The following is a 27,177-nucleotide window of genomic DNA, read 5'->3' on the forward strand; positions in this document are numbered from 1 at the left end:
ATCCCTATACAGGGCCCATAGATGAGATGCTGGAACAGAATGATCTGGTTAACTGCTGCTTCTTCAGAAGTGATAGCTTCTCTGTAAGAGTGAGTCTTGCTCAAATTCCTCTGTGAGGAATGGTTGTATAGATGCTTCCATAAAGTTATTTTTATGGAAAAAGCAGCAATCTTAATGGGTCCTTTGGGGTTCAGGTAAGAACCTACTAAGGATGAATTCTGAGGGCAGGATCAGGAGTGTGCTCAGCTCTTCCGTGTGTTATATTTGAGGCCAGATGGAGACACAGACACTGGAAGACTGGATGGAGGATTCACATTTGTTACCATGCAGGTAATGCCAATCAAAACTTGGTTTAGTTAATGATCTTAACGAGAAAAAGAAAACCTTGTCTATACCCAAATTTCCACTAGTTTAATCCAGGTTGGCCCAGTTATCAATTTGGCTATTCAGCCCCCTTATGTGGAAGAATTGATATACTTATTCTGAACACTTTTGGTCTGCTTTGATTAAAATGACTCTGTGCAAGGGGATGTCTGTACAGCTAAAGGAAATGGAGGTGGATATACATAAGCTAGGACTGGACAGACCAAATCCAGAATTCATATCAGCAGGCTTCTGCACCTGGGCTGATTAATGGCAGAGCAATACCACATTAGCATCGTTATATGTCACAATTAGGATTTTTTAATCCAGTGTACTGTATCATGGAGCAGTATACACATGCCCTGTCAAGCCTAACACGTAATTTGGGGACCAAGTCCTTTCAAGTCCCTCAGTCAGGACACAAGGCAACATGTATTGGAAAGAAGCAACCCCTTGATTAGGTTGAAAATCCTTTGCTTTCATTAGCAAACCTGTTGGAACTAAATGATCTTCAAGGTCCCTTTCCACTCTAACCGTTCTATGATTCATTGATGGCGTCTGTGGGTAAGGAACAGGTCTTTTTGCAGCCTCATTCCTCATTGCCCTCCTTGGTTGTGCAGATGCCACTTGATGCTCGTGGCAAGGAGATCTTTGTTTTCCTAGTGGGGCCTGGGACTTGGGCTCTGTGTTATGTGACATGATGTGAAACATAATAGCTCCAAGAGAAGACAGTTTTCTGCCATGGCCCTGCTGAAAAGCTCCTTTTAAAACTGTGCCTGGTGCTCAGAGCTTGTGGCCTTGAACAAGACAGAGCCTTCCTCTAAGCCTTCTGTTCTTAGACAGTCAACTTGGAGCAAACCAACATTTTTTCTGGGTGATCCCAGCCCCTAATGGTGACATGCCTGGTAAAAACAGCATGTCTAAAGTGTCCTTTAGCTGTCTGGGCCACCCGTACCAGACAGACAGTGCGAGCATGCGAGCCCCTGAGCTCTGTCTTCTCCTGAGGTGGTTTCTGAGATTGCCCAAGGCAACCTGGGGAGCCTCTTTCTCAGGCTGTGCTGAGTACAGACAGCACACGGCTCACCCTGAGATCTCTACCTCCTCTGAACTCAGCTGATTGCAGGCAGCAGGGCCAAGCCTTCAGTTTCTCCTGAGTGCCATGAATGCCTTCCAAGAGTTTACTACCTGACACTTGCTCATGGTATTTGCTTAAAAATTCCAAGACAGTGAAGCCCAGACAGGACCTTCTGCCTCCAGCTCTCTTGTATAGGAAGCTAAGTGATGGTGAGAGAAGGGATTTGGCATTTGGGAGTCACTGGAGGTGCTGTGACTGTCTCCTTAAAAAGAGCAGAAGAGACAGATGGAAGAAAGAGCAGGGAGGGGCTACAGCAAATAGTCACTTGTGGATCTTGCTGCTATGTGTTTGTCTCCTGCCATTGTGGTTTTCCTCCCCTGGGGAGCCCGTTCCAAAAGTGCGCTAGAGAAACTGGGTTCTGCCTACCCAGTGACTGGGGTGTCTGGTTGAACCACCCTTCTCTGCAGGGGGATCATGCCATTGCATCTGCTGAGGGTCTGCAGGGACCAGGTGTGTTTCCGAAGGCAGATAAAAATATTTTGCTTCTTTTTGAAAGACTGGGGTGGCGCTGGAGGACATGGAGCAGTGTCCTGACCACCTGCAGTGTATGACCACCAAGTCTAGGGGGAAGAGAAAAGGGGTAAGACAGAAGACTGGTGATCCATGCAAGACAAGGAGGTGCTTGGTACCTGTATGAAGGCCATTCCTGCTTGGACTTCCTTGGCCTCTCTGCTTGCATGTACTGTGAGTAACTGTTGATCAGTTGTGGGCACATTGGCTGCTTGGAAATGGCATGACTGCCTGGGCTGGTGCTCTTGGTCGATAAGCGAAGAGAAGAGGATGGACCTGAGTAGATCCTAGCTATGGCTGGATGGAAGAACTGCTGAGAGACAAAATGGTGGCAGGCTTTTGAGCTGGTCAGCGATGGGTTGCTTGATCTGCTGTGGTTGGTTGCTTGGAGGATTTGTGTTGCTTGGCAACCTTGTTGTCACAATTCAGCTGGTGATATCCAAGGAGGGGACACTTTTGAGGACACTGCTACTGGAAGGCGAAAGGGGAGCTAGCGGAGGAGAGCAAGTACAATAACCATGGTGGTCCATACTGGTTGTGCTTTGCTTAGGGCTGTACGATGGAACAAGTACTGGGTCTGGTTATGGCTCTGTGTGTAGTCTCTCATGGGTTTGGTGGGGATAAGGTGCTGGTGAGCATCTTGATGCTGTGTAGGGATGTGGGCAGAGCAGTTGATGAGGAGGCTGGGCACCCTATTTTGATACTGGCTGGGGTATTGAAGAGATATATGGGGCGTGAGGGTCTGGGGACCCTGGAGCATGCCTTCCTGTGACCTTTTGAAGGCATTCTGGTAAACGTGGGGTCTATAGTCTTTCCATCCAACATGAGCTCTCTCAGAAATCCCAGCTCAAAGACCCTGCAAATTTGACTGAGGATAGGAAAGCAATGGGACAGGTTGCCCAGAGAGGCTGTGCAGTCTCCATCCTTGGATATTTTCAAGACCCAATTGGTTAAAGCCCTGACCAACCTGATCTGAACTCACAGCTGACCCTGTTTTGAGCAGGAGGTTGGACTAGAGCCTCCTGAGGTCCCACCCAAGCAAATTATCCTATGATCCCATGACTCCCCGATGGTGAGGAGTGGCTGCTGTTCCTCTGTCACTGTGCTCTAAGACGCCCACAGAGCCAAGCACTTCAGGTCAGTATAGCACCTCTGCAGTTTCCAAGCCATCAAGAGAAGTTTGAAAAATAAAAGCGTCACAGATGCCATGACAGTCAGATATGCAGTTAACAGTGAAGCCAATTGTTCCTATTCACCCCCCCGAAGGAGATTACACTCCTTTCTTTGCAGCACACTGAGACACCAAGCAGTTCTGACCTCTGTTGGACTTCAAAAGAAAGAACAGATTTTTAAGGAGCCAGTCCTTTCTGATGAAAACTCTGAAATTGGTCTTTTGAGCAGTAACTCCAGGGGACATTTATCATCTGTACATATGCTAGATGCTTGCAATCATAGAGCTTGAGGCCTACCATTATTACCTGAGATTGTGTGATTAGTTATTTCAATTCTATTCAGCTGAGCTACGGCTGCTGGTAGCAGCACAGAAGAGTAATGCAGATCCCGGTGACAGTTCAGGGGGGATGGGGCTGTCACCAGCCTGGTATTGCTGTTCTGTGGCCCAGGAGGTTATCCAGTATCAGTGGCCTTGCCCTGCTGTTTCCACTGAGCAAAGAAACTGTCTGTAAAACTGAGTGTATCTTTTGTGTGAGCCTGTTTATTTACAGATGGTGTACCTAAGGACTTGCTTCCCAGAGTACTGTAGAAGCAGATGATAACAGCCAGTTTCCTTGCTCACAATTTCCATGGTTGCCTTACCAGTCAGCCCTGAAGGCAGGAGATACCTAACTCTGCTCCATGTCGGCGTCATGTTCAAGTGCACCAGCGCCTCTCAGAAAAGCTGTCCTTTCAGAGCACTGGATTGCAAAGTGGTGGTTTCATGTGTAGTGGAGACCTACTCAAGACCAGCCTGCCTCCAGATCCTGGTGACCAGAATGGTCGACTTGGGTCTAGCACCCTGTTGCAAATATGGCCATTTCATATGGGGACTCCTGCAGTCACTTGCGCAGTCCTCCTCACTCTTTCTTTGGAGATTTACATGTTTGGAACAATGGTAGTTGAAGCCATACTTTCTCTGTGGCAGTTATGGTCCCTTAGTCTTTCCTTAGTATGCTCAGAGAGGAAAAATACTCAGTTTGCGTTTTTGGGGGATAAAGGTTGAGGGAGACACAGTGGGAACCACCTGAGGAACAGAGAAGAGCTTGAACTCACCTGCTAAGTTTGTGCTGCCTGGATGCCTGCACCCAGGCCTTGTATGACCCCTGTTGTCTTCTCCTATTGCATGTTTTTGGTCAGGGTTCCTTTGTGTGTGGACTGCTGGCTTTTCTTCTGGTGAGGACCTGGATCAGCTGCAAGGCCTTTTTCAGAGGGACCCAGTATATCTGGAAACAGAGAAAAAGCAGTTCTGGCCCCATTGTTTGTTGGGAGATATTTACATTTTTGCTTGACTGCAACTGTCTGTCTGATCCCTGTCTCTCTGCTGTAGAGCATCATTTCTGGGAGGCAGGGACCAACTCTCCATGGGCCCATGCTGTTCTCTGCCCCTGGGAAGGTCAGCAGCAGCAGGTACAAGGGGCTTGTACACATGTGAAGCTATTCTGACATGCTGTGCTGTGAGCTTGCACACATCTCAGACTGTCAGCATACAGCCTTTAAGGCCAAGGGTGCAGAAGGACAGCTATCGGCTTCTGTCGATGGGTAGCAGATGAGTTTGAGGCAAAGTTCATCACTGAGATTGTCATAGGCACTGTCATGGTGGACACTTTTAAGCCTCTCTCTTCCTCTCTCTGCATCCCCTTGAGGTGCCACAAGGAACAATGTAACTGAGACACAGACCTCCTCTGATGGTTCTGAAGACAAAAATATGTGGGAAAGGTGGCATTAGTGATATCCCCTTTTTCCTGTGCTTTTTCTTCATTAGGTCATGGACTGTCCCTTGTGCCATCTGTGCCACTGGGACAGTGTCCTCTGCAGAGGCTGTGCTCCAACAGCAAAGCTGTTAGCTGGCCAAGGCAAGAAGATGGGGGGCCTATGGAAGTTGAGTCATGCAAGAGACACAGATCAGTTCATGAGAAAAAAAAATGAACAATTCCTTCAGGTAGCATGAAAACACATGGCCATCCTTGACCTAGAATAAGGACATCACCAGCAAGGACAAAACAGCCTGCAGGCTTGCTCTTTGTCAGCACGAGAAAGCCTGTAGCACAGCAAGCGCAGAGTTCCAACTTCTGACCGACACCGGGGCTGGAGCAGAGATTCTCAGCTGCTCTTTTGCCAGGGGAACAAGCCACAGCTCCACAGGAGCTTTATATGCTTGAGTCTAAAGGGCACAACAAAGGACAAATGGCCTTGTAAAACCAAGCAACGCAACAGCATAAATACAGGGGAATGGCATGAAAAGAGCACAGAATATAATCACAGATTTCCCCCTTCTCAGGCTAACCTGTTTACGATGGCCAGAGGAAGCCAAAATTTTCACTGTGAGCCACTTTGAGCTGTCCTTCCAAATAAATGTTGCCTTGCTCTAATGCCCGGCCTCTGTCCTTGGACTGGGAGAATTGCCAGAGTGTGGCCAAAGCTCTAGGTGAACATTTTCTAAAGATGATGAGGGGAGAGGGACAGAACAGCATGTGCTTTTCTGAATTCAGTGCTTCGTAAGCGATGAGGAATAGGCATACCCCGTGCATGAGGAGGGTTCATGCTTTCCATTTTCCCCACTGCCGGGCCGTAGAAACACGATCAGCACTTGGGTCCTGGCAGCAGTAACACACCGGGGAAGAGGGCAAACTTGCAGGCTTGCTGGAGGATGGAGGCCGGTCAGCTGCAGCCAGACCTCACTCTTGTTGAGTTCATAATCACTGTGGAGGTGAAAGAGAGCTCATATTTGAGTAAGGCCTGGTCTTGGGATCAGGTTTACAGCTGATGTATGGCAAAAAAAATAGCCAGGGCATGAGACAAGTCTGTAGGTAGTACATGCAATCACGATGCTGAGGCTTGAGTTTGAGTTGCACCTAACGTGAGAGCAAAAATAGGCTGCTGGGCATCAAAGCAGTTGAGGTGAATGTCCTCCATTTCGATTTGATGGTAGATTAAAAGAGGCGGATGAGGCGTACCAGAGGTATTTTGCTTATTGCCTCTTCCTAGATGTCTAAGTAAGGGGATGTCTAAGGAAAGGAGAGAAGAAGGTGGCAGTTTTCTTTAGAATATAGAGCAATCTGACAGAAATCTTAATGCTTCTTCCAGCCGGAGGGCTGAACTATTGAGTCAGCTGGCTCACTTGCAAACAGCTCAGGCAAAGGAAATCTATCTCCATCTCCATAATTTGCCAAGGGTAGGTATTTTTTTCAGGAAGGTGTGGTGGTAACGGGGCAGCACGATAACCTCAGTTCCTGGGGGTAGATATTCTCTCCCCGCTCTGTGAATATTCAGGTTTAGCACATGCTTTTTCATGTTTTCAATTAATGAGACTACTAAATAAACCATCACAGGAGCAGGTGACCCTGATCCTGCCGGTGCTCAACTGACCATGGACACAGTGGTTTTCAGAACTACTTTTAAGATCATTAACATCTCTCTTGCATTTGCCCCTGGGCAAGGAGCTATCTCGGGGACCACAGCTGCGTGCGAACTGAGATAATTTTTCACTTTAAAATGTGTCTACAGGAAACATTTGTCTTAAATTAGATGGTCAATACAAATGTGCAACAAATGCTGGACTGAGCACCTAACCCAAACCCTGTGGGAACATCCCCAGCTCTTGGCTCGCTGGTGAAATAATTCTTACTTGTATTTTGAAGGATGCTTTTAGACCCACAACTCTGTGTTAGAAAAGTGATCTGCTTTTCTAACGTCATGCAGCTCCTTGTTCAGAATCCTTGTCAGTAAGAATAATATTTTCCTTCGCTACCATTTCTCCCCCTGCACCCGCTCAGCGAGTTATTTGCAATACCATCTGCTTCACCTGAAGGAGGAATGAGAGGAACCGCGAGAGACTCAGTGCTGTTATCAACCCCGAGTTTTTCTGAAAAAAAGCTGGGTCTGTTAGAAGGTCGTGAGCGATGGGGCCTGCCAGAACTGCTGCACCAGCAGGGAGCCTGGCTGATGACACTGACCAGTGCCTCCGCTTTGCCACGTTGCCATTACGGTGAATCCCCTCACTGGATATGCCCCACTCCACATGTACGTGTGTGTATTAAGTGGTGTCAGAAGTTCTGACAGAGCTTGCAGGTGAAGGAGGACATGGGAGGCGGGTGGGATTTCATCTTTGCTTTGTGTACATCGTTTCCCTGTGTTAAGGACTGAAAGGAATCCACGGAGAAAAGATAGGAACCATGTGAGGAAACAAGTAGTGATGCTTTGGTGGCAGTGTTCTTGGGTTATAAGGTGTTTAAATAAAAAACACGTTCTTTGGGAGAAAACCAAGTATTTGTGTACACTGCTGCTGCCAGCTTTTGCCTCAGTGGTGACATGTATATTTTTCAGAGGGAAGGATTTATTTTTTACCCGCAGTAACTTAATGTTCTGAGTGAGTTTATAATAGCACTGATTAACTGGTAGCATTTAGTTTGAGTGAAATATCAGCTCTGATGTCTGTACTTCTCTTTGCTCCAGACACTTTTATCAGTCTTGGAGCTGTTTAACTTTACTTATTCCTTCCACAGGAGGTGGTTCATGTTGTAGCAAAGTCCCATTGAACAAGCATTAAGGATTTGAGGCTGCATAAGTGAAGGTGAGGTATTCTGGGTAGCCTGAAGAAATCTGTGGAACAGTAAGTGAAAAGCTCGATATGTCCCACTGCTTCGTCTAGATGCCATTTGAATGGAATAGGACTTGCCTGCTACTTAACTAGCATGTAGCCTTCTGTGTAAGAAAAATAAATGTGCTTATTTATGGTGGCACCGATATTGTAGTACTTTGACCTGACTATAACGTACAGAGCAAAGAAGTGGCATGTTATTAACTATTCTATTATCTACAACAAAGCAAGACAAAAGGTGAAAAGCAGGGAGTTTAGGCGACTGAATCTTATTGCCCTGTGTTTTTGTAGCGGGGAGGTTTCCCTGTTAATGTTGGGAGCTGGGAAGCTAAGTTTCTTGGAATGCGACTAGCTGAGCTTTTGCCTTGGATATTGTGTTTAAGACGAGACTGGGTGGGTAAGAGCCGCGGTATCTGATCCCTCAGGGTGTGTGCAGCAGCTCTCAGTAGCGTGAGCAGTAAGCTAGGTAATTGGTGTGTTGGTTCTCATCCAATAATAATTTATTTCCTGGGAGCAACTTCAAAGCTTAATCCTAGAATTAAATCCCCTGTTCCTCCTTGGGATTTTAATTTAGTTTTGAATGCTCTGATGGATCCTCTGCTAGAACATAGAAGACGGCTTTCAGACATAAGGGCGATTTTCCTGGCTGCTGTATGCCCTGTACGGAGAATAGGTGAACGCAGGCACTTTCTCGAAGAGACTCTTCTTTAGCTTTTCATCACGATAAGCTGGCAAAAGCTACACCTTATCTCTTACTGAAAGCAGTTTTCCAGTTTCCTTTAAACCATGAAGGCAATATGCCTAATCCATTTTGCAGCTCCTCCAGTAAAGAGAAGAAAGAGTGTCATCACTTAAATCTGGACAGAACCAATAAGGTTTTCATCGAGCAGAAAGTTGATTTTAGAAAAAAACCCAGATAATCTGTTTGTCTCGTTAGGGTTGGAACAGGATGGAGATGACTCCCTGGAGGGCTATGGTTTCCCATTCATTCAAGTGTATCAGGCCTTGTTAAGACCAGCGAGGTGGGACAAAATCTCCAGCCACTGGAATGATCGTTGCACCCCAGAGGTGGAGGAGAAAAGCTTCTTTCTCAGAGTGGTGCAAGGCAGTGCTTCAGCCTTTCCTTCGTGCTTCTGAATGGCACGTGAAGAGGGATGGCATATATGGCTAATGTTTGTACCGTGCTTTGATGATATAGAATACAGCATCTGATGATAATTACTACTTATTATTAGATATAGTGGCTTTTGACAGGTAGGTTCTTCAGTCTGGGTGTGCTATAGGTAGGGCAGCCATATATCATCTTAAAAAAGTGACAGTGTCAGTTTGAGATCGTCTGTGCTTTTGCAGTTTAAAAATAACACATTTCCATTTGAAAGAAAGAACTCCACAGTTTCTTAGTTTAATGTGTATGTATTTCACGTATAAATGACCATCCAGGAAAACCAATTTCAGTAAGCCTGACATTCCATACTCAAAAGAATAAAACAAGTGTATAAAGACACAGAGAAAGCTATTTCTCCTTTAATCTACTTCACACTTTTTTTGATTCTGCATGACAAAAAACCAGCCCATTAGTTGTTTAGGATTTCGGGGGACAGACTGACCATGGCAGAGACAGTAGGGGATACTACAATTATTGCGACAGAAAATGATGAGAGCTCAGCTAAGTGTCCTGGTATGACAGCTGAGAGAACGTGTTTATCAGTTCAAAGCAAATGCAGCTGTGCTCACAATTCTCTTCTGCAGGGCTGCTGGCAGGATGAGTGTCCTCTGAGATAGCAAACAAATCGAGTGGTCTCCTTGTGTTCAGGTGTCTTTGCAAGAGACTTAGTAGAAATCCTCCCCCAGTGGCTTCTGGCTCAGTCCAGCTCTGGCATGTCTTGGTCCTGAGCCATGTGCAAAAGAAAGGATAAAAGGTTTCATGACAAAATTCAGCAGAGTCCTTCAGCCAGGTGGTTGTGTCACTGTCATGTTTGTGTGCTCCTTTCTCTGTTTGCTTTCCCTTTAATTATCTGATAAAATTTCTTCATGCTGTTCTTTACGCAGCAGGACGTGGCATCCTTGCTTGTGGACCTGTGTGGTCAATGTTGTGGTGATCTTCCAAAAACATCATACCAGGACTTCGAGCAGTGTCTCAGACAGCGGGAAGATCTGGGACATGGGCATAGGGGTATTTGGCCACTTTGTGATCAGATTGGCTGGGTGAAGCACAGGGCACTGTATAAAAGCAGCTGGAGACTCGGTTACCAGGCTCTGCAGCCCCTATGCAAACACCCAAAGGAATGCTATGATGAAAAACCTTTTTATGGTGTGAATTATCCGGAGCAATCGATCCATTTAATTGATTATAAGGACTTGCTCTTCATAGACATCATAGCTTTTCTTACACTGATGCAACTGCGTCTGTCTTTGTGCAGGTAACCTATGACTTGCCGGTCTTTTCCCTTAGCTGCAGACCCCATTTATCTAGGGACATACCGCACTGGAAGCGGGCTCTGATTTTATGAAGTCAGCAGGGCATTTACTAAGGGTTAAACATACAGTAGGTCCTTCAGTCCCTGTCAGTGCTGGCAGATGCTGTTCTGCGGTGGCAGAATGGCTCTGCTGCTCCGCATCCTCCCCAACACTGCCACTGCCAGATCCAGCCCTGGTTGCTTTTGATATAAGAACTTTTGTCCACATTCTTTCATCTTAGGCAGGACAAGAATAATACAGCCATTAATTTATAGTAAGCATGGACACATTTAAAATAAATCCCTCAATTTGTCTTACAAATAACATTTAAGTGTTTTTGAATTGAAGAGATGTTTGAAAAACCAATTTCCTGTCAGAGATACTATTTGTTTCATTTTATGCAGTTCATTCATCTTGGTTGATTGGAGAAAAAATAAAAGCCAACCCCAGCTAGTGAGAGTAAACCCTGTCATAGCACTATGCTGCTGGAGATTTTGTAACAATTTTTATTTGGAGCCTACCTCCACACCCATTATTTACAATAAATATTACATCTTAATGTAAAAGTAATTTGAGGGTTAGATGCTGTGCAGAATCTCAAGAAGATAATTCTGAAGCAACCGGCATTCTTCTGTGCCTAATTTCAAACTTGTAAGTTTCTTTGGTCAGGGGGAATGGGTCACCTTTCTCTAAAAAAGGTATCCAGTTGGACGCTCACTGTAGGGAACTTCATCTTTGTGATTTATTTAAGCAAGAATTATACATATACATATGTATAATGTTTATACAGGATGTACATCTACAAATATTAAGTAGAAAGGCAACTAGCCTTATCCTTAAAAGCGAGAAATAACACAGGCTTCTATGTACTGTGTAACTGTGGAGTTGTGTAGTTTTAGAAATAAAACTTGCGGTTGATGAATCCCTTCATCTTAAGGTCACAGAGAATGATAATCTTAAATATTGCTGACTTGCTTAAAATAATCGCAGCTGTTCTCTTCTGATTGATAGGCCCCTTTTCAGAAATTGTTCCTAAGATACTTCTTAACCCTCCATTTTGTGTTTCTAAGTAATAAGCAGGATGAAAAACATTCCCTTTCTTTTTGTGTCAAGCTCCTTCTCCACTTGTTTCATCCAGAAGAATGCAGGAAGACCTGCACAGTCCTCGTTTATCCTTGTTGCCATACAGAAAGGAAAAACATCTCTCGGCCAAATCCCGTCTGCTATTCTTGTATCACTATTATCAGTGAAAGGAATGGGAAAGTCAAATGACTAATCTCTTCAGCTATTAGCAACTTCTGTATGTAAGTATCACTCTACATTTCTTTCCTCCAACTGTTCTGAGATAATTTCAGACTACTTCAGGCTTTGGCTAATATGTCTTCCATTTTTTACTGAAATTAGAATGAAAAAGATCATAGTCACTTTTTATAAGCATGCCTAAAAATGTTAGGAAAATCTTTCTAACAGAACAGACCTCACCAGCACCCTCAGGAAGATCCTGGCTGTCGGAATTAAAATCTTGGTGTCTGTTTTTGGCAAGGAGCTCAAGCACAGATTGGTATTGCTTGTGGTCACTGCAGCTACATGAAAAATACCATTGTACACCCAGTGTACACAGCAGCTCATTCAAGCTCCGGATGGCATATTGATACATCCACACGATGCCATCCGTAACCACCCCTACAGACCAGCAAACCCTCTTTGAACCATGTAGATGGATTCTGAGGAACAAACTGGCAGGACCTGGGGGTTGAGAGAGAGCCCGGAGCTGCTGTGGTGCTTTCAGGTGGCTTTTCTCCCTCAGGAACCTTGTCCATCCTAGTGTGGACTTTTGCCTTATCCATGTTTTCCCCTTCAGATACATAAACTGCAACAAAGGGCAGGCACTGTGTCCGAGAGTGCTTGGCTGCTCGCTGGAGCACAGCTCTTGAGCATGTGGGATCCAGCTCTCCTTGCCCATCTTTTGAGGGGTACCTTCCTCACCGTTCCTGGACACAGATCATGCCTGGGTAGGTACAGGCTGCTGTGTTTTCTTTGGAGGGTGCTTTTGGTGAGAGGAATGCAAAGGCAGGACAATGCAGCCCAGATTGGCACCAAAGGAGAGCATGTAGTGTTGGACCTGGGGTCTGATTTGCTGCAGGACAAGTGTAGCTGGCAGGGCAGCATGAGGAGGGTTTTCCTTGTTGCTCTTGTCTCTAAGGGGTCACCAAGGCCCTGCTGAGCCCTTCCAAACCTCCTATCAAGACCCAGCCAGCCAAGGCAGGGTGGGCCTTTACAACCTGGGGCAACTACATGACCTGAAGGGTGCCCTTGGCACATCTACTTGGAGAGGCTCTGCCTTGCTGTCCTCTCTGGCTTGCCCGGGTTTGGGGCAGGCTTCCCCCCAGGGCTGCTTTGCAGTTCTGCGGAGGGCAGTTGGGCGCTCTCTGCTCTGCTCAGGCCGCCCAGAGCTAAACCCAGGCGTGGGGAGGGGGCAGGGGTGTATCGGTGACCACAGAGCCGATGGCACTGCAGGGCCGAGGCCGAGAGCACGCCGGGGAGCCAGGGCGCAGACACCCGCGGGCAGGGAGGAGTGTGCAAATGCGGGCTGCTTTCTGTTCAGACTGATTTCACGTTCCTTAGCTTTCAGGGGGGCCCTGAGAACAGCAATTAAAGCACCGGGCTTAATTGTGGAGTATCCAATTTGAATATTAGCGTTATCTCCGCTTTCACTCCTTTCTTTTCCTTCAGATCCAATTCCGCTGCCTGCCTGCTGGCTGGGTGCCTGTTCCTTTCTTCTCATTATTACTATTTTATGGTTATTGTTAACATTTTTTTTTCTTTTTTTTTTTCTTTTTAAAGCATTCCTTCTCTCCGTCGCTTCCAACCAGGCGGCTCCCCAGCAGCCTCTCCCCGCGGCTGCGGTCCCTGGGGCCGGACCCGCGGAGCTGCGCGGAGGTGTGCGGAGCTGGACCCGCCGCCTCGGCCCCGTCCCGCTCCCGGCAGCAGGTACCGGGGCCGCCCGCGGCTCGGCGCCCGGTCACCGGCTCCCCCTTCGCCCCCGCCCGGCGGCGGAGGCTGAGACCTGCCCCCTCCGGCGGCGGGGAGGGGTTGATCTCCCGTTCCCTGCACGGTCCCTCCTCCTCCTCCTCTCCCCCCACCCGGTTTCCCCACTGCTCACTCGCATTCCCGCCCCCCTCCCCCCGAGCCTTCATTTTTCCCCCCTCCCCACCATTTTCCGCGTGTATATTTTATTATTCTTATTAATCATTAAGCTGCTTTATTAGTTCACCGTGCTTTCTCCACCTCCGGGAAGAATTCTCGGGGCTTAATGTATTGCAGAGGGTTTTTTTTTTTTTTTCCCCCCAATGTATTTTTAGGGTGATGCTCTGAACACTTCCCCCTCCCCGCCCTGTATCTCCTATCCTGGCAGTATCGGAGGAGACTGAAGAAGTTGAGCATGTCTGAGGTGGCTCAGCCTTGCGGGGAGAGAGGGGGGCAGTAGCTGCTCAGAGCAGCCCGAGTGCTTGAAGCAGGATTTGCTGGTATGTATGTGGGTCTGTATTTTCTGACAGCTGTAAGTGTGAATTGTTTGCCGTGCGAGATGGGAGGGGAAAAGGGCGAAAGAAAAAAAAAAAAAAAAAAAAATACCGGCGAGTTCATGAAATAAATGCCTGTATCGCTGTAAACCCCTGTCCGCGTGTGCTGGAGGCGGTGGGAGGTGGGGGGAGACCCCCAGCCATCAACCCACCCCCCCTAGGGGTGAGGAAAAAAAAAAAAAGGAGCCCAACCCAAACCCCAGGGAGCCAAGGGTCGTGTTCCCGGGGGCGATGGGGAGGGGAAGCATCCACGTCGCAGGTGAAGCAGCGCCCCCCACCCCTTTCCCCCCCCTTTTACACCCCCCCCCCGTGTCAGTGCGTGTGCGTGTGTGTGCGCGCCCCACGCTGCCCATTGAGCCGGAGGCAGCGCGGCGGGCAGCGGTGCCGGCAGCACTGCAGAGGGGTGGGCACGGCCCTCGCCAGCCCTCCCGGGGGCCGGGCCCGGGGGTGGGCGAAATGCTGTGCGTGCGTGGGGAGGGGGGGACGCGGGGAGCGCGGCGTTGGGGGGGGGGGGCCTCGCTTGCTCTCCGCGATTCACATCGCGCCCGCTTTCCCGTCTCGTATGCATGCCTATCCCGGGAATGGTGTAGTCAGCCCGTATCTGAATTATTTATAGACTCGTGCCAGCTGTTTTTTTTTTTATTATTATTTTATTATTTTTTTTTTATTATTCCGTTCGTGTACACTGTTGGGAAATGCGTTTTGCCTCCCTTTCTTCTCAATATATTAATGTCTTTGTTGGGGAGCGGTTTTTATCCCCTTCAGACCCCTCTAATACAAAATTGATGCTTATTTTTCCCTTCAGGAAGGGGACGCTTTGAGGATAATCATGCTTCACAGAAGAACGGCACCGACCTCCAGTTGCTTTAAACACAACCTCCTCCACTAGGGCTCCAGGAAAAAAAGAAAAAAAAAAAGAATAATTATAAGAATAATCATTAAAAAGGCGAAAGGAATGGTTACTCTGGAACCTGCATTTGACGATCCTCACCACTTGCGCTGAATATCCTCTGAAGTGATTGTCTCCGGCTTTTGAATTTGCACCGCTTCCAGACGCAAGATTGCCACAAAGAATCCTCTATTTTTTTTTACAGCCAAATAGGATTTTTTATTTAACTCATTCCCCCACGTTTGCCCCCCGACCCTTATTCTTCTTATGTGGATATGCAAGCAAGAAGAGGAGACTGGACATTCCCAACATGCTCTCTCCCTTGATCTGTCCGTCTAGAGGTTCTGCTTCTACAAACCAAGGTAGGGAAATTCCTGCTTCTGTGTTTTTGCTGGCAGCTCATTTTGGTACACGGGTTTGCCCAGGGAAGACCACTCACGGTAGAATAAAAGGTTTAGGGATGCTGCTCTTAGAAGCAGATACAGCAAAAAAAGAAAAAAAAAAAAAGGAGGAAACATTCACCAGACATGTTGATTCCCGCTTGGCTCATCAAATAGGACACGAAGAGAAGGCGAGAGGGATGCTTTGAGTTACATACCGCGTCGGGAATCGGGGGAAAGTCCCTTGTGATTTTTTTGGGGGGGTTGGGCAGGTGGGGTGGGGGGAGACACGGGAGGTGGAACACGGCTTTGGAAAGGGGTGAAAACGAAGATAATTCCCATCCATCCATCCACCCACGCATCCATCCATCCGTCCGTCCGTCCATCCATCCATCCATCCACCCGCAGATTGCCTCTTTCTTTTCACTGGTCCAGCGGCTCCTTGTCACGCTTGGATGTGAAAATAGAGCTCATTAGGAATAACAGTACGTAGAAACCTGCTCGTTGACGAGGAGGGTGGTGCATTACTTAAAACCCACGCCGGCCCCTCCATCGTGAGCGGCCTAACGCGGGGGCCGGGGGGCGCCGGGGAGGGAGCCGGTGGCGGGGGGTGGGGGGTGTCCGGGGCCGCCCCTGGCACCGCGGCAGGAGCCCGCCCAGCGCCGTGGCGAGTGCGCTTGCTTGCGTGGAGGTGAAGGGCTATTTTAAGTCCAAGCACGTCAAGAGACTTAACCTGAACCTACGAGGCGCTCTATTCAGGCAACTTCACGGGTTTTAATTTATCCCCGTCCCCCTGGTGCTGTCAGCGGGCACCGTGGCCCCTCTCCGCCGCGCCGCACCCCCCCCCCCCTCCCCGCAACCATTCCTGCGCCTTTGCACCCCGCGTCCCCACGCAGGCAGCCCCTTCCCCAGCCCACTCGGGAGGGATGCAAAATGGCTATCGTGCCGCTCGGCTGTTAGAATACGCGAGAGACACCGGTGCATCCCGACCGTAACCGTGACATGTGAGTCTTTCCGTAAGATGGTGGCAAGACAAAGGCGGCGGAGCGCCGGGGGGTGCGGGAGCCCGCGGCCGACGCCCCCCCCCCCCCCCCCCCAGCTCTCCATCGTCCGTCCTTCCCCCCCCCCTCCTTCCTCCCCCCCCGCCCCCCTCCATCCTCCCGGGAGCGCCGGGCACAAGGTGTTGAACGTCTCGGGGCTATTTTAAGCCTCAGCCCGTGTCCGCCGCGCCGCTTCGCCCGGCACGCGTGGGGCTGCGCGCCCCCACGCCGAGAGGGAGGCGGGGGGGGGTAGGGACGAGATGCTGCAACCCCCCCCAACCCCCGGGGTGGACTGCCACCACCCTTACCCTCACTGTCAGCCCCCGCCTGGGCTCCCCCCGACCCGCCTCCCCCTGCCTCTCGTCTCTACAGCAGCCCGGAGGCCTGGCAGTGGGCGGGGGGGAGGCGATAGGGAGCGGTGGGCTCACCCCACAGCAGGAGGAGGAGGAGGAGGAGGGAGGGGGGCCACCCCCCTCCCCAGCCCTGCCGCCGGGCCAGCCGGGGTCCGGGGCGGTGGCCCCCAGCCCTTGAGACACCCGGAGCATCCTGCGGCGGGGGCGCGCCTCTCCCATCCCCTCCCTCGCCTTGATCCTTTCCAGCGGCTCATTCCGACATTTCTGAGGGTGTTTCGTCGGGCTATTGTTAAAAACCAGGAGCGGTTCCCCGCCGAGGGGCTGAGAGCCACCTTTCCTGCCATATTCTGGCTGTGCTTCTATAAATACCTAAGGCTTCCCAGGCTTTATCCGCGCCTGGATCCTCCCAGCCAGAGCGCTGCCTCCCTCCCGCTCCCTCCGCAAATGGGAGCAGAAAGTTTACCTGTGCGGAGAAGAGGGCGTGTGGGAGCCTTTCTCCCGTTTTTGGGAGGAATTTTTCAGGCTCCTGCCTGCTGCTGTATCCACCCGGGACCCCAGCACCGCCCGGGAAGGGGTGGGGGGGGACATTGTAGTCCCCTCCCTCGGGTCTCATTTGCCCGTGAGAGCCCCTAAAAGCACAGCACCCGGGGGGATGGCAGGAGGGTCCGGCTGGGATGCACCCTCATCCCTCAAGGAACAGGGCAAGGGGAGAGGAGAGCAGATGCTGGGTGAGCTTGTCTCAGCCCCCTGCCCCTCTGCCCCCCACCCCATGATTTGCAGGCAGATCGGAGGGAAGGGGGGACACCTTGCCTGGGGTGTCCGGCAAGGGCAGCAGCCCCTGGCAGCTGGGCTGGGCTGTGTGGTCACCTGGAGAGCAGTGGCTAGCACTGCCCGCCCGGTGACCGCCACAGCCACCAGCCCTGCCTGCAGGGCACCGGGTCTGAGCGGGTGCCACATCCCTGCCATGGCCCTTCCCAGCCATGACCTGGGCCAGGTTTGGGCAGAGGTAGAGCAGGGTGGATGGGAATTGGGGAGGGGGTCTTGCAGCTTTGATGCTCAGCTGTGGGGGCAGGGAGCGTGGGCCCACAGCCTCCTTCTGCCTTTACCTCCCAGTCTCTTTTGCTGCTACCTTTACCTGGGACTTTGCCTCGCCTTCCCTACCAGCTCCAGCATGGGCAAAAGGAGGTGCCCTCTAATATTGTCCCCCACCATCAAGCACAGACGCCTCAGTCCTTGTAAGCAGTGCGGGGGGGGGCAGCTGGTCCCCCCTGAGTTGCCCCTTGGGCAGGCAGGGAGGGCTGGGCATGCAGCAACCCCAGTTTTTGGGGCCCCAGTGGTGCCCCACAGTCCAAGACCTTGGTGAGCAGAGCAGGTGCATGGCATCCGGGGGTGTGGGGTGACCTGGGGTACCCCCAATTGCAGCGCTGGGGAGAGCAGCAGTGCGTGCGTGGGTGCCGGCTGCTCTGTAAGAGGGGATGTGTGGGTATGGGCTATTTTCAAGGGCTCACCCACGCCGCCCCAGAGCAGCAGCTCATGTCACCTCCGCATATCCTGGTTTTCTCTGGTTTTCCACCACACCAGCTTGTCTCCCAGTCCTGGGTGGGGGTCTCATAGAGTTGGGACAGGATGCAGCAGGTTGAGGGTGGAGTGGGGAAAGAGCCCGGGGGTGTGAGACCTGCTTCAGTTTCCCCTTGGCTCTGCCTTTGATACACAGAGGCAGATCTTAGCAGGGAAAAGGAAAAGAGCGTGGTCAAAGCTGCTACTTCTCTTCCTGGGGATGCTGAGCTCTGATCTGGTGGCACACACCCACTGTGCCGGCCTGGCTCAGCCTGCACCATTCCTGGTGCCTCTTGTGATCCCTTTGCCAATGAGACCATAGCTGGGCAAAAGGAGGTGTCAGGAGCAGCCCCCAGCCATCCTGGGCCAGGCAGCATTCTCAGGATACCTGCGTTGATGGCTGAGTTTTACATTGTGTGCGCAAGAGCATGAAGAGATCGTGGGGAGATGGAAAATACACAGCAGGGGCAAAAATCCCAACCCTCCATCCCCATCTCATAATTTAGACTTTGATTTGTTTTATTTTCATTTTGGATTATCATCTGCTCCTGTATAAAACCCCTGTCAACCTATGAACCAGCACCCTATCCCCAAACCCTCACCGACGGGGGGAAAAGGTGGCAGCATTAATTTCTGTGTTTCATCTGCCATTGGAGCTCAGCTGGGACTGTTTCTTGTGCTTGGTTTGGAAGGTGGGCAGGTGGACCCCATCTCCGGTGCTGGAGCCATTCTGCGCTAGCGCTTGGAGCTGCGCTTGGATTCCCACGCTGGGCTCGCGTTGCCTGGGCTGGCACCGGGAATCGGTGTCTCTGCAGTACCATGTGGGAGGTCTGGATTTCATTCCCAGTGCTGTTTTCTCATTCCCCCAAGCTGGCAAGGGATGGGAGCGCTGTGCAGACAGCACTGCTTGTCTCTGCAATGGGCTCCATTCCCTGCTCCCATCTTTTGCACCTTAAGATGTGCAAAAGGTGCCTGCGAGATAGTCCAGGCTGAGGGCTGGTCCCCAGAGGCTGAATCTTCTCGGCCTTTAGGGAGGCCACAGCTCTACTCTGCCTGTCCTCTGCTTCTCAGCATGGCTCGGTGGGCAGTGGGGAAGAGACTTGTCTTGCAGCTGGAGAATACGCAGAGGGTTTTTTTTAATTTTTTTTTTATTTTCTTTGTATAAGCCGCAATTTATCACAAAGCAATGGGTTAGTTAATAGGAGAGATCAACTAGATGATCTTGTTGAGAGAGATGGCTTCAGATACTGTGATTGCCTAACCTACAATGGGATGCTGGTCGTATCTGCTCTGCCTGACGTCGGGGCTCTAGGACTGCCTGTCTCTTGCAATTCTGTGATTAGCTTTCTTTGAGATATATTTGTACTTGATAGAAAAGCAGGGAGTGGTTGGGAGGAACAGGGCTGATAAGTTATCTGCTATTACCCTGATCCGTCCTCCACCCACCCGTCCACATGAATTCTTTAAACCACAGTGAATCAACTTATTCATTTCGTTGCTTCGCCGCAGTCAGACGGACTAGCTCCTGCCCTGGGTGCCTCCTTGCATAAGATGAAATGGCAGTTTGAAGATCGCAGCACTGAAATATGTGGAAGGGGAACCAGAGGAAAATAAGACATCTAAAGCTAAGCATGGCCCTCCTGCTACCACTGCCTTGTCCCTTCTTCTGAGCCTTGTGTTCCTGCTTCAGCTAAGTGCGTCATAATGGCAACTAAAAAAACCATTTCTCCAGCCATGAAGGGGGCTCCACCGTCCCTCTGACTTACCCATCTTGCTTGTCTGTCCATCTGAAGACAGGAGAGGAGGTTCCCGGCAGGTGTGGGCTGGCGCTTGCTCTGGCAAATTTAGCGGCATGGTGCTAACTGCCTGGGAACCAGGAGACTGACCCAGCTGGGTTAAATGTCAAAGCTACTTTTCATGTTGGGAAAAAAAATATGCAAACGAACCCACCCTTTATAGTTCAAGAGCTTGTGGCTTCCTTAAGCCGCAAACCACCGGCTCCCAGCTAGAATCGCGTGTTGGCGTGTGAATCGGTGTGTGTAAAAGTCGACCAAGTGTTATGTGGTGATCTGTGCAAACCAGGCAGCGTACCTCCATGCACCTGAAGTCAAATGCAGAGAAAAAACCCTCTCTATGCGCTCAGAAACAAATGCATGGCGCTAGGCAGTGTGCAAACTGTACTGCCATCAAGTCAAACGAAACCATGGCTAATTTGGACCTCTCAAGGCAAGGCTGCTTTTTGCTTAGTGTTTTCTTAGAAGCAGGAGAGAACGCTGGCTCTGAGCAGGAGGAGGGACTGGCTTATCATTCTTAAATTTTTACACATACACTGAATATGCTTTATGTGAGGGGAATAAAAATATTGCTTTTTCCGTACTCACGGACACTAAAAAAGGGAAGAGGAAAAGGGTACGTGTTCTGAGACTCACTGTCAGCTGATACTTCCTAATACAGAGGGTATTTGCAGACCACAAAGTATGCCGGGTGGCTCTCTTCCCTTTCTAACACAAGCAATCGAAGACCACATTTCAGAACCACCAATACAGATGGATTGATTAAGCATCTGGGGAAAAAGAGAAATTAGGAATGAGAGTGTGGTTACTGCCTCAAAGTGAAAGGAATACTAAGCTGAGACCTCTGCAGCATTCACTCCCTTTATCCTCTCACCCTGTCCACAAAGAAGGTTCAAAACTGAAAAGAGTCACTGAAAGTGGCTCAGGTAAAATGTTAGCTTGCCAGCTCTGAATACTGAAGGTGTTTCTGTATTCCCAGAGCACATACAGTGTCATTGATATTGGTGTGCATGGCTGTGCTGCAGCATTTATGGGGAAGAAGCACTTTTAGGGAAAAAACGAGAATATAGTCTTCATAGTCTGTTTTGTTTGGTGGCTTGTCTCTGCTGATTGCTCATCCACAGAAACAGGTGTGGATCTGTTTATCTGACCTGAATAATCCATGGGACATTATTCTGTCACTCTTGCTCACCCTGACGTGCTGGGCACATAGGAGCTCATGTCCAGTTAACTTTTCATGTGACAAACTTACAAGTTACTTCTCAAGGTAGCGGTCAGCCTACACTGCTTCGTCTGTGTGTAGCTATCTAGTTGTGAAATGGGAACAGTTCTTTCTTCCTACACTCCTAGTCTGGAGTTGAACCACCGAACAAGAAATGAATCACTCTGGCGACCACCATCCTCTGCTGGACCTGCTGTCCAGCCCATGTGTGAGCTCCGTATGCAATCCTCGTTTGTTCACGAATGGTGAAATGATATGCCTAACACCTGTTTACAGATGTGGTTAAGCCCTGCTTAGATAACGGCATTCTGTTCGGGGGTTGGACTTCTAAGAGAGGGAAGGAGTGGGGAGAGCGTGGGGGAGTGAACAAAGACAATGATCACAGATCAGAGAAAACAAGACCTGTAAAGAAAGGTTGGGAGAGCCAGGCAAGCTCAGTCTGGAGAAAAGACAACTGTGGGTGGATACCTAACTGTCTGCAAATACATAAAAGACCGTTGCAGAAAGAGGACAGGGGCCAATTATTCTCATTAGTCACCGAGGACGGATCAGGAAATAAATGAGTTTAAGATGAAGCAGAGAGAATGCAGATTAAACATCAAATTAAATGTTTACTGCAATAATGGTTTAGTGACAGTAGAAGATGCTGATAAACGTGTCAGGATGGCTGTGACTGAAGATATTTAAAGCTAGATGTAGGTGCTGAACTATCAGGATTTTATATCTAATAAAGTCTGTCTCCAGTGAACAATAGATCATGATATTTGCATGCCTAACCAAACAACTCTGGAAGAAAGATAATGAGGTCGATCTGTTCCGTGTGCAGGAGCGAGGGACCGACTGTCCCATTGGAGGAAAACCTCCGTGCCGAGTAGGTTTGTCCCTGTGCTCCAAATCTCATATGGTGCCTGTAGGAGTCAACATGATGGTGTTGGCCGGTGGCACAGCTTGAGCACATTGGGACCTCCCCAAAGATGTCTGGTTTTCAAAACCTCTGGTACGTTGTGACAGCGTGTCCTGTCCTGGGGGATGGCTAGAGCTTCAGTATAGAAATCTGTGCAGAAGAGACTTACAAACCCGTCCTCTGGGAACGATGCTTTAGCATTTGCAGGTGCAGTCCCTGAATCTTGGGATAATTTGGGCAGTTCCATATTGAGAGTGTGTTCCTTTCATTAAGAAGCTTCACCTGTCTGTGGCCATTGCTTCCAATGTTTTACACTATCGCAGCATCTGAATAGTTAGTGTGCAAAAACCTGATACTGCAAGGGGTGGTGACGTATATCATCACATACCGAATAATGTGAAAATACACGCCTTGCTACTTCATGATGTCATTCTTTTGTCTTGCAAGATGAGCTACAGCTCAAAGGTGCCTTCTGTTTACTCACCTTTACTGCTTCCAGAAGATAAAATGGGATTTGGGGAACCACGAGCATTGTGGTTTCTGAGAATCATCTCTTCCCTAGCCGGCCTTCACGGTCGCACCTCTCTGTGCTCTGAGTTGGAGGAGCTTCCTGCGCATGGCCGGGGTTTGGATGAGCGGCTCGGTCGATGGGTTCAGAGAGGAGTCCCCCTACTTTGAGTCAGCAGAGATTCCCCCGCCGGCAGCTGAGGGGGCTGAAAGTGCCATTTTGAGACTGTGAGTTTGGCCAGCATCAGGAGCGCGCTGCGTGGCCGGAAGCCTATGCCGGTTTATATCCTCCTGTGCATCAGCAGAAGCGGGGACTGTGGTACATCCTTGCTGGTGGGTTACGCTATTTTTTTTAGCAGAGCAACAAGCATGTAATCCTGACCTCTGGTGTTTTTTGTAAGAATCAGGAGTTTTCTATACACGTGACCAGGACAAACTCAAACTCAAATGGAGGAAATTACACGATAAGCTCTGTTTGTTATTATACTTGGATTTAACATTTTTATTTCACCTCTTCTTCTAATCTGATAGGGTTACTAAGCACTGTTGATGAGCTAATATGCACAACTCTTTGATGTGGATGTAGTTTCTTGCATGTATGACCTCTGAAGAATGCAGAGGATTTTGCAAAAGGAAACAAATGTAAAACTTAAGTTCACTATTTCAAAACAGCCTAGAAGGTGAGACGGTTACTGGGAGCCAGCTGAGACAGATGAGATTTGGTGTCGTGAACCCGCTGATAATTTACTAGCACAAATGCCATGTCCTACATCACAGCTGATTGCCTAATGAACAGAAAATTGTTTTCAGGTGATAGGCATCATAGCCTAATGATAGCTGAAGATAGCAGCGGCCATGCGTTGCCTCTGGCTGTGGGCCATGAACAGGACACAGGGGGATATGGGTAGGCGAGAAGTTGTAGTCTGCTGCAAGAATGGACGGTGGTTTCCTTCTGCCACATGGGACTTCTGCTACTCCAGCATCCCCGGCTGGGAATGAGGTCCTGGAGATACGCAGTGGATGTTTGGAAAGTGAAAGGCTGAAGGCCCTAAGTGAATACCGCCTAGAAATGAATTGCAGAAGATCTTCTAGGAGACTAAAGCTGGCTCTCATTCCAAGGGCAATCCTAAATCCTTACAGCATCTGGGGGCAGGTGGTTTTGAAGCCTGTGCAGTGAGAATGGCTCCGCTGCTGCATGGAAAGGTGTAGGGACGCTGCCAGCTGCTCCAGGAGGAAGATGGAGAAAGGGTTGCTGCCGTGAATCTCTTTGTGCCGGGTAAAGTGGGATGTTAATTAATTGCACGCGATTGGATTGCCGGGGAATATCTGTCACAGGACTCTGCTGAGAAATGCGTTTGAAGTGCATTGTGGCAGAGGAAATGCACAAAAAAGCACTAGCTCGCGGCAACTCGCACGTAGGCATACCCTCGCGTGGAAAGCACGCGGGAGGGATCTGCGTGTCCCTGCGCCCCTCTCTCTCCTCCCCTGTAATTCTCTGTTATCGCTGGCTGCTGTAGACAGTGGCCTGAGCATCTCAGGGGAGATTCCCTTGTGTCAGACGTGTTTCAGCAGAGGCAAGCTGAAACATCAGAGGCTGACAATCCCCAAGGGAGAGTCTAATGAAAGCGACAGAATGACATAATCTGTTCTCAGTCTCTCCTCTTCAGCTCTCCACGTTTTTGGTGCAACTTGAAACTACCCTCTAATTTATTACTGAAAAGGTGAATATTATATATAATTAAAATTGCAAAGATAGTGTCCTGAAACGTTGAAAGTCAAAGTATAAAAGCAGCTTGGACGTGGTCTGAAGTACCATGTCTTTGAGTATTCTGGGGAAGAAGCTTTTAAAACTCCGTCTGGAGGTAACAAAGTGGTAAATGCCACAAAAAGCATAAATGGAATCTCAGAAAAGACATTGCAATCATTTCATTACATGATGGAGGGCCCCGTACTCTAAACAGGAGGAGATAAAAACTAAGTCGCTTACAAAAATAGGATGGCTGTGGGATGGCTGCCTTGAAAGATATAGTGGCTCTTACAGAAAGCTCTCTTTGAATCCCTGGTTTGAAAGTTTGCAAACTTTCGAACCAGCGACTCAGAGAGAGCTGTAAGATTCATGCTTTATCCGCTTTTAATTTGCACCGTTTCAATGGGGAGGAAAGGGGCTAAAAGGCTCTCTGAACTGCAGGGCTCGGAGAACTTTGCAGGAGCTGAGTGCCTGTGCCTCGGCGCTCTCTGAAGCAGAAGCTGGATGCCCACAGCGGGCACCTTTCTGTGCGATAGGGTTTTTTTTTTACTGGAGGGAGGAATAACTTTCAGAGACCAGGAGATACACAATAGGAGATGAGTGTTGCTTAATGCCATACCTTGCCTTAATGCTCTTATACTTTTTTTTTTTTTTTTTGGTTAGGACATTGAGGTGAAATCGTGTTCCTTGTTCACGGCTTGTCAGAGAGATCCCTGACTTCAGCTTTTGACGTTAGCGATGGTGATTAAGGCTTTTGACAGGAGAGGTTTGTAATGGAGTGAATATGGCAGAAAATAGATTTACTGCCCCACAAAAAAAAGAATATTAATTTCATAGATTTTTGTTAGTTCTGCGCTGAAATTAATTAGAGCATTTGATGTCTTTTCACGAAAAAGCGGAGAAAAGCCCAGAATAGCCAGCAGCCTGGTAAGCAGAAAAGTAATGGGGTTTTGGGTGACGCATTCATATTCTGCATACTTTGGAGTGGGGACTTGCCTCTGAGGCCGTTCTAGCCAACGTGAGGGCCCAGACTACTGGGTCCTCTGCAGTAATGCTTTCTTGGCTGGAGCTTTTCCAGTTGGAGCTGTTCTACTTTATATAAATGCCTATTCATTGTGCTGGAGAGGGAGTGCTCTAACGACTGGGCTGTGGAGGTAGTTTGTTTCTTTGGCCCGATATAAAGTAATTACTTATATAAAGGGAAATGACTTCAGCATGAAAGAAACGGAGAAGCCGACTCCGTAGCCCAGAGGCTGTAGAGTCCTCTGAGATACGGGAGACATGGGAGCTAATTCTCCCTCCAAATTAGGCAGTGCGGGTTTGCTCTTATTCTGCTTTGGATGCATTTGTATTTCCCAGTGACAACAAAATGTTTCATTTAGCATCCAGCTTCAGTACTGACTCCAGGTGGGAGAAAAAGTGACAGGAGGAGGTGAATTCCCAGGGAACAAAGACCTGGTCCTCAAGCAAATGCTCTTAAACAAAGGATGAGGGATGAGAACTACAGAGACTCTGTGACAGGAAACCAGAGTTATTGCTTCAATGAAAAATTTTATCATTTCCTATAATATGCAGGTAGCTCTTTAAAGTTGTCTCCAGGTCTTTAAAATCACTTGGGATTTTCATTCCTGCGGTTTGTATCCCTTGGTATATCCCCTCTCGTCGTTCATTATTCATTTGCTTTTATAAGCTTGGTGAGATGTTTGACTTTTATATGGAAAGGGTAGTTTTTCCAGAAGCTAACACTAGTTGTGGGAGACTTGTTTCCAGAGGATCTCCAGGGAGTCAGTGGAGTAAGAGGGGGTCCTTCGAAGGGCAGTGTAAAGCAGGAGACCAATGGATGTGCTCCAGCTTGCCCTCTGGAGAAGCTAATGCCTGTTGACTACGAAGGCAGCCTACATAGGTGAGCTTCCTAAAGGATTTTAAGTCTCTCTTTTGTTCTGTGTGTATTGCATGTTAAGGATGTACAGGGTTGGGGGCTGGAAATGACAGTGGTTGTACTAAATTATCCCTCTTCTACCACCCCATTTGGAAAACAGTCACGATCCAGGAGGAATCCAAAGTCTCCTAATCCCCGGGTTTCTGTCTTGTATCTTTCCACTGTAAGAAAACTGGCTACCTGGTAGTCCATCTCTTTTTGAATGTGAAGGCCTGGAGATCCCCCAGTCTGGGTCTGAGGTGAATTGTTCCCAAATGTGATTTGAATTTGCAAGACATGGCAATGTCCGTATAGCTCAGACCAGCCACGATCTCTGAACTTCTCAAACCTTAGTTTCAAGTCAGAGAGTGGCAAGTTGGCACACGAGGTCTCTTGATGTGACCAGGTATCATAGGTCTGGTTCTTGGCACCCAACAGAGAACTGTCCTCAGGATGCAGCAGGAAGGCTAAGGAGAGGTGGCCAGGGCTTGCTTCTTCTATAGCCACTGTGTCCCAGGAGGGAGCCGGTGTAAGAATGACATTTAATTATATGTCTTTGTACATCTTTGCCTGCATGCATTTAGAAGCATCGCCTATTTCTACCAAGGCAGATGTTTAATAAGAAAATATTGCCTGCATGATGAAGCATAAAAATCAAACAAAACAGAAAATGGGCGAGAAGGTTTGCCCTGGCAGTCTAACTGTGTGCTTTTAAGTGCACAGGGTAACACAGAAATCCGTGTATCTTCTCTGACGTGACAGTCTTCTGTGATACTGTAGTTCAGCAACTGTGGCAGGACAAATTGTGATGTGTACCTACACAAGGGTTCAGCTGCAGCCCAGAGGCTGGATCCACTGTCCCTTTGAAGTTGGTCAGAATGTTGGCATTGGCTGTGGTGAGGATTGGGTCGACTTTGTCTGTCTGCTCTGTGGTACGAGACGCAAGGGCTTGCAGTATTTCTTTGAATCAGCTTAATTTAAAAATATTATTGTTTATAAACTTGTTCAT

At 48.9% G+C, this 27,177-nt stretch overlaps 1 protein-coding gene across 3 annotated transcripts in view; it reads left to right on the top strand.

Moving 5' to 3' along the window:
- Positions 1–262: 262 nt before the first annotated feature.
- The window catches only part of GRIN2B (glutamate ionotropic receptor NMDA type subunit 2B), a 222,031-nt gene continuing 195,116 nt past the window's right edge, over positions 263–27,177 (top strand). The window contains exons 1-5 of one of the 3 annotated variants that reach the window (XM_054188128.1): positions 263–330; positions 6,997–7,243; positions 7,726–13,268; positions 13,640–13,804; positions 14,664–15,109. The gene's annotated coding sequence lies outside the window, so the exon portion shown is untranslated. Of the gene's footprint in view, positions 331–6,623; positions 7,244–7,725; positions 13,269–13,609; positions 13,805–14,663; positions 15,110–27,177 lie in introns of those variants that run through there. The other 2 variants (XM_054188129.1, XM_054188130.1) reach the window with 2 other exon arrangements.

The sequence above is a fragment of the Rissa tridactyla genome, chromosome 1 (assembly GCF_028500815.1).
Source record: "Rissa tridactyla isolate bRisTri1 chromosome 1, bRisTri1.patW.cur.20221130, whole genome shotgun sequence".
In the NCBI taxonomy this organism is placed as follows: domain Eukaryota; kingdom Metazoa; phylum Chordata; class Aves; order Charadriiformes; family Laridae; genus Rissa; species Rissa tridactyla.